Raw genomic sequence first — 8,259 nt, 5'->3', positions numbered from 1 at the left:
TGCGAGGGGGACAGGCGTGCCTCCCCTTATCCGGCCAGACTCCCCTGGAGCTCCCCTCCAGTGCACCGCAGACAGCAGCGGCCCAGCAGGGGCTCGCGGGGAAAGGAAACTACACCACCATCTTTGCCTTGGGCACCTGCAGGACGCCAGGGAGCGCTCCAGGGGCACCACCGAGGGCCAAGGTAAAACAGCATCCACATGCCCAACGGGGAGGCGCATGCGGCACGAGGACGGGACACCCCCTCCCTGCCTTGGGGTGGGGTGCCCGAGACACAAGCCGGGGAAGGTGAGCAGAAGGTGTCCACTGCATCAGAGAGACCACATGCGTAACATGGAGGTCGGGCCGGGTTCTGCACCCCTCCTTCCCTTCCATGCACCGCCATCAGACAGGGAGGAGAGGAGAGGGGCCCGCAGGCAGAGCGAGAGCGGTGACATTCACCAAGGAATGTCCTTCTCTTGGCTAGTGCGGCTTAGGCCCGGCGCCAGAGAGCGAGACGTCACCACATCGATCCATCAGCAAGAGCGGGGCAGGGAGCCGCCAATGAAGCGCCCCCCCACCCCCCAGGAGAAGTAGTGACATGAGGCGGGGACAACCGTCTGGAACAAGCCTGCGCTTCAGCCTCACCATGTAAGCCCTTCATTCTCTTCTCACACAGAGGGGGAGAGCACGGTCAGTCGGGACTGGCGAGACGTACCGCAGCCGGCCAGCGTAGGCCCGAGGCATATGGCTTTTTGCTCGTGTGGCCGGGACGGGGCAAGTCAAGCCTCAGGTCTTGGCCAAGATGCTCCCTGGGACACCCCCCTGTCGTCCAATCACCCGAGGACAGCGTGTCCACAGTCATCTCGTGGTACAAAATGCAAACTTCAGGGAAAACATAGATGGTGCAGTGACGGGGGCCTCTGTCTACAGATCATGCCAGACTCCCGGAAGGAGTCATGGCCACTGGAGACCCCACGGGACCCCATCACCACCAAAGAAGGGCGGGGGTGCGGCAAAAAGAAAGGGATGGGGCTATCTGGTTGACCCCCAAAACCCGTAAAGAGCGTGCCTCTGACAGGCGGCAGCAAGAGGTGAGGGATGCCCAGCCCTCACCACTTCACACCCACGGGCAACGGCGCAGTCAAATGTGCTTAGCTTAGGAATCCGGACTTTGAAATAATTCCGCGGGGCACCTAAAACCACCATGTGTACGGAAGGCCCTGCAATGGCGTCGTCCAAAGCCCGCTGGCGCAAAGACAAAGAACTGTATCTGACTACGGGGACCACCCGTGGGCCTGTGTGGACCGCTTCGCCCTCCGCCGTCCTCCATGCACCGCCTGTGCGGGCCTCCACCTACGCAACTCCGGACTTGGATAAAGGCCACAAAGTCCAGTCCGGTGACTGCGGCACACTCGGGTACACGCCCCCCTGTGCAGCCAGGTAGATCCCTGAACGCAGCACGCTCCCACCTCTGGATTAGGACTTTGAAAAATTTAGAGGAAGGCGCCTCTGACGGGCCGGGCCGACATGAACACACGGGCAACGGATGGGCCGGCACCTCCTGCTGTCAGGCACCTGCACCAAAATCAATAGAAGCGGGAGGTGGGGAGGGGGCGCCTCAGGCAGGACGGTGTCCCAGCGCAAGACACCCTCTTTGGCTACGCCCATGGTGGCAGCCCTGGTCAGTCCCCCCGGAGGGGCTACAGCAAGTGCTGGGCAACCCGCCCCACTGGCGGCCACTCACTCCTTCAAATAGCCCCGCAGGTCCAATCTCCGGAGAACTGGACAGGCACCGATGGAGCAGCGCAAGCCACCCTCTGAGGCTACACCCGCAGAAGCAAAGGCGGTGGTCGGACCCCGCTGAAGGGTAACAGAGAGTGCTGGTCTACCAGTCCCAGCGGCCCACCACTGCAGCGGCAACCACTTGCTCCTTCAGCATTGCTGCAGGTCCAATCTCTGGAGAACAGGCCTGGCACCATGGACATACGCCGCCGGCATGATCCCGACAGCGCCGCTGGCACCTTGCAAGTTGGCCTCGGGCACTGCAGCAGCTTTCCCTCCCTACATGCTCCGCAAGGAAGAAACGGTATAAAAGCTGCCGCCAGGTGGCTCCCGACAACCGGCGCGAACCTCAGCGGGAGGGATCCGGATCTCCAGCAGGCAAGGGCGTCCAGCCACCCGGAGGGATGATCGGGACCAGAGCCCCCAACCCCAAGTCCCTCCGGGACGGCACTGCGCCACCGAACACGGGGGCGGGGGATGGGGGGGACTAGGAAAATCTTTTTCGGAGGATGGCCAGAACAAACATAGGGGCGGGCCGGGCCATTCGAAAGTGAAAGACTTCCTAGGAGTCGCAAGCCGCCACCACCACCACCACCACCACCACCCACCCCCCCCCCCATACCCCACAGGCCCAAGACATCCCGGCACCTGCCTCCCTCTCTCCGTCTCTCCCTCTCTCCCTTCCTGGAGGACATAACAAAAGCATTTTATAAAGTAGTTTATTTTTTACAGAGAGGAAGGGATAGAGAGAAACATCCATAAGAGAGAAACATCGATCAGCTGCCTCCTGCACACCTACTGGGGATGTGCCCGAAACCAAGGTATATGCCCTTGACCAGAATCGAACCTGGGACCCTCCCCCGCAGTCCGTAGGCCAATTCTCCATCCACTGAGCCAAACCAGTTAGGGCACAAAAACATTTTTGCCGCATGGGAGCTGAAACCAAAATGAGGCAGTACTCACAGATCGTCTCTCCTCTCCTCTCCTCTCCTCTCCTCTCCTCTCCTCTCCTCTCCTCTCCTCTCCTCTCCTCTCCTCTCCTCTCCTCTCCTCTCCTCTCCTCTTCTCTTCTTTCTCTCTCTCTTTCTCTCTCTCTCTCTTGTTGAAATTATTGGTGAGACACCGGTTCATAAAACCATACAGGTTTTAAAATAAGATAAAAAATGAATAAATCAGATATGAATAAATAGGAATCTTTGTATGGAAGTAAACAAAAAAACAACAACAAAAACATACAGGTTATTCAAGTGGACAACTCAAGAAAATATCATCTGAATACATACATACCACATCCAGTTTTCAAGTGGGTAGCGACATGGGAGCGCACGTTGCCCATGGAGCCCATTTCATCAAGTCCCTCCATCCTCATGGATTTCTTCTCCGCCCACACTCCTCTTTTCTTTCTTCTCTTTTGTGGCCCACAACCTCCACACCCCACCCAACATCCATGGTTTTCAGTACAGGTATGAGGTCTTTCCAAGGCCTCTCCACAAAGCCCGGACATACAGGCCATGAACAGTCATCTCGACCCCAGAACAGTTTAGGTCCTAAACTTGAGGGGAAACCGGTCTCTGCCCTGACAAGCATGTAGGGCGGGAAGCTGTGGCAGTGCCTGGGGAAGTTGTGGGTTTCAGCAGGCGGACAGCTCAGGACACGTGAACACATGCCAGCACATACTGCATGCAGCTCTGTTCCGTTTGGGGCGCGGGGCGAGGGAGTGCACCTGGCCTCTCTGGACCCAGTTGGCACCAGGAGTGGCTGAGGAAGGGGAGGCACTTCCACCAATGGTGGCCTGTGCGCTACTCACGGGCCAATCACGGTGGGTGTGGGTGTTGTCATGCCTCCGGGTGGGCGGGGTCAGAGCACCCCAGGCAGTGCTGTGCAGGTGGGGAAGGAGAAAGGCTGTTAGCTGCACCGTGGCAGTGGGTGGGTGAGTTGTGGGCGAGGGAGGGCGGGGAAGCGGGGGTCTCTGCCTGGTGGTAAAAGGCTTGGGATGTCCCCCAACTTTAGCACGGTGCCCTGTTTCCCCACAGTGCAGTTAGTGGGGCCGGTAGCTGACCCCCAACTTCAGCTGCTGGCCCCTAACTCGTGGGCACAGTGCAGGGAATGGGTCAGGCACTTGGAGTAGACCCCGTTTTCAGCGGGTGCCCTCCCTGTGGGACACGCCGATGGGGCCGAGACTCAGGGACCGTCAGGGACTGGCAGAAGGGACCCCGGGGCGGAGGCTGGAGGCTGGAGAAACCTGACCTCAGTGGTGTTGCGAGAGGATGACTTGTGTTTTTGGGGGAGTGGTCATTGTATTTTCTTGTGAAGGGGTAAGTCCTGGGCCACTTGAGGATGAAGACTTTCCTGCATAAAAAGCCCGGGGTGCAGTTTCCTCTCAGGGAGCTTCCCGGGCTGCAGACGCTGACGCAAGGGGCAGGGAGGGGGAGGGTCGGCGTCCCCTGGTCCGCAGGTGCCCTGTTCAGCTGGCCGCCCTCCTGCCTCTGCAGGACTGTCGGTGCTGGACATAGAACTCTGCGTAAATGTATTGACTTTTAATAGGAGGCCGTGTTCTGAGAACGCCACAGCCGTATTGGGTGCAGTGACTTCTGCTAGAGGTAAGAAGTTCCCATTCACTCCAAGTGCCAAGGGCTTTCAGTCTTTTCTCTGGTGGAGCCACAGAGTAAAACAGCTGCCAGTCCTCTGCACTTCCTGCAGGAACTGCTCACTCTCCCTCCAGATAGAACGCTGAGGGGGATAACGCTGTCACTGGTCACAGAGCTGGAAATAGACTCTGAACATCTCTCTGTGTCTGCGTATATATATAAAATTGCCTCCCAGTGATTTTTCTGAGTAAACTGAAGGTCTGTGACATATATTTGCTTTTTGAGAGGAAGGGGGAGCGAGAGAGAGGTAGAAACATCAATGATGAGAGAGAATCATAGATCGGATGCCTCCCATGCGCCCCCTATTGGGGATGGAGCCCGCAACTCCCACCTGTGTCCTTGACGGGAATCAAGCCTGGGACTCTTTAGTCTGCAGGCCGAAGCTCTATCCAATGAACCAAATCGGCTAGGGCTAAACATCTCTTTTTATAGAAAATTAATTAGAAAAGGAGGGTGAGATGAACAGCTTGTAATATAATTTGATGCTGAGCTCTAACCAATTGGCCCCAAGATGTGATTTAGTGGCCATTGCCTGCAGTGGGGTGCGCAGCGGCATTATAATCAGGCATAGACGTCCATGGTTTCTTGTCAATAAGTGGTCCATCTCAGGTGCTTCTTCGTAATTCACTAGGGCCACATTGAAAGCATTTGGACAATTAGAGAAGAGGTAACATTCAAAGTTTTTCACTCTTTGAAAAGTGGAAGGTGACTTTCTAGTTTTACCAAATTCTTCACGTTGCTTTTTTGAGATGCACATTTTTTCCTAAGGGTTTTTTTGTTTCTTTGTGGTGAAGTTAGAGGGAGACTGTGAATTGTGGGTAGAGGCATCCTGGTGGGAAGGGGCTGGTCATGGCAGCCCTGAGTTGAGCTCTGGACTGTTCCCCTCATGCGCGGCTAAGTCACTGACCTTCAGTTTACTCACAACATTGGTGGAAGGCAATTGTATGAAAATGCTCTTTAAACTAAATGTGTTGTTCATAAGGTAGAGGAAAGGAAAACGCAGTGATTTTGGATGTACTACTATGAATAATACTTCTGAAAAACACTATCATTACATTGTGGGAACCATGTTATACAGCACATCATTATTTTACTGTACAAAGCAGCAGAGAAAGGCTGTGCACAACTTCTAGTGTCATCGTCCCCGAGCAGGGACGTCACCCAGCATGTCCAGGCCTCTGAGCACCTCAGAGGTGCTGCGTGAGGTGCGGTGATTTAAACAAAGACAGACCTCTGGAGGCATTTCTGTATCACTTTCCTTCCATTCTGTTGCTTGAGATTATACTTGAAATTCTATGGAGGAAAAATGACTGTTCTTGCCAGGATTCCTATTTGAACCTTTGCATAGTAGCTTAGAAACTTTCCAGAGGCACTAGCCAGTATTGCTTAGTGACTAGAGCAGTGATGGCGAACCTTTTGAGCTTGGCATGTCAGCATTTTGAAAAACCCGAACTTAACTCTGGTGCTGTGTCACATATAAAAATTTTTTGATATTTGCAACCATAGTAAAACAAATACTTATATTTTTGATATTTATTTTAGACATTTAAATGCCATTTAACAAAGAAAAATTAACCAAAAAAATGAGCCCACGTGTCACTTATGACTCGCGTGTCATAGGTTCGCTATCACTGGACTAGAGCATCAGCCTGCAATTGAAGGGTCCCAGGTTTGATTCCAGTGAAGGACACAGGCCCAGGATGTGGGCTCGATCCCCAATGTGGGGCATTCAGGAGGCAGCCTATCACTTATTCTCTCTCATCAATGTTTCTCTCTCTCTACCTTCCTCTCTGAAATCAAGAAAAATATATTTAAAAAAAAACACTTTGCAGAGGTCTCCTCAGTGTGTCACTACCGACCATGAAATAGACTTAAACTAGTGGTGTTTGGGACGCATTCAGGGCAGGACTTTATATTCCAGCATTAGCAGACTTCAGTGACATCACTCTGCACATTGATAAGTCACAAGCTCTGTACTTGTGTTGCCAGTGGCAACTACAATGTGTCTGACGGATCTGAGCACCAGACCCACCTGCAGGGACAGGCACTCATTCCAGTGCCCCATTCCGCCTGAGCTCTGTCCTGGGCCTGTGCAGACAGCAGCAGCTGACAAAGACTGGCTTCCCTGGAGAGTGCTCACCTTCACACATGGTATTACACATGTTCTGCAGTGCTCTGCAGTCAGGAGTGCCTAACGAAGGACTTACTGCCGTGGAAAAGATTCTCTTTAGTGAAATAGACCTCTCCAAAGTTGTTAAGCTGCTACACAGAGGTTATCATAGGAACCCAAGATCCTGAATCACATCTGCAAGTTTTTCCTGTAACAGCCAGAGACTCAATGTCTTATAGTCTCTACTGAAATCACTCATCTTTTCATCATTCATTCATACACTCACTCATTCACACACTCATTCATTCATTCATTCACTCATTCACTCATTCATTCATTTGCTCACTCATTCACTCACTTGCTCATTCATTCATTCATTATTTGCACAAGTGTATGGGGAGAAAACAGTGGTAGGTCAGTCTCGCCCTGAGACCTGGATGGTGGATGGAGAGCAGGACACCTGTCCTCAGCAGCTGGTGCCTTCACAGGTGATACCCACAGAGGCACTCGGAGGGGGCACTGCCCTCCCTTTGGGGAGTGGGGGGGGGTGAAGGCACCTGCATATCACTTTGCAAACCTGAGGACACTAGACACAACTACTGTCCCCTTTATGGGGAGCATGCATTTTAGGTCCTGAGATTCATGCTTTGCTTCATCCCTTTACAAGTATTTAGGAGCCTGTTTTGTGCCACACCTTACATCGCAGTGTGTGACTGAATCCTGAAAGCTCAGCAGCGTGAGCTGTGACTTCCGGAGGCGAGTGCTGACAGAAGGAGCAGCGTGTGCTCAGAGCCAGGCCCATCGCCTGAGCCTATGTCCAGCCTCTCCCTCAGAACAGCAGCTTTTTTCTGTCCCTGTGTCAGGGCTTCATTTGCATTGTTGTTTGGCATTGCCTCCCTGTCATATGTAGCTGCTCCATGAACTTAAGAGATGAAGACAATGGTGTTTGGGAAATGTCCTGGAAACTTCTATTCTCCCATTGAAGACATGGATTGCTCTAGCAGGCGCCCACCAGTTTGCTTAGTGAATGAAGTGACTACCTACTTATAGAGCCAAATGTATCTTTTCAGCTGTGTGTTGTTTTTGGCCCTATGCCTGGGACGCCACGGGGCTGGTTAGTCACTGAGAGTGGAGGCAGTGGTTCCTTGGCCAGGTTTGTTTATTGCTCAGTCATGCAGAAATTCAACATCATAGAACAAACGTTCTCTTTCAACTTCTAGGAAATGGATGGTTTCATATATTTTTCTTTTCATTTATTTTTTAAATCCTCACCGAAGTATTTTTCCCTTTGATTTCTAAAGAGAGTATGAGGGAGGGAGCTAGAGAGAAACATTGGCATGAGAGAGACACATGGCACGCGTCCATACTGGGCCTGGGGATCCTGTAACCGAGGTTTGTGCCCTTGACCAGGAATCGAACTCATGGCCATTTGGTATGCAGGTGGATGCTGTAACCACTGAGTTAACTGGCCAGGGCTCATTTTTTTTTATTTTAATTAAATATGAACATCACAGTATTAATATGCTCCTCAAAGCCCTGACTGGTTTGGCTCAGTGGATAGAGTGTCGGCCTTCATTCTCAGGAGTCCCGGTTCGATTCCGGACAAGGGCATGTACCTTGGTTGTGGGCACATACCCAGTGGGGAGTGTGCAGGAGGCAGCTGATCAATGTTTCTCTCTCATCGATGTTTCTAACTCTCTATCCCTCTCCCTTCCTCTCTGTAAAAAATCAATAAAATA

The sequence above is a fragment of the Myotis daubentonii genome, chromosome 5 (genome assembly GCF_963259705.1).
Source record: "Myotis daubentonii chromosome 5, mMyoDau2.1, whole genome shotgun sequence".
NCBI lineage: Eukaryota > Metazoa > Chordata > Mammalia > Chiroptera > Vespertilionidae > Myotis > Myotis daubentonii.
Note: the sequence above shows the minus strand (reverse complement) of the source record.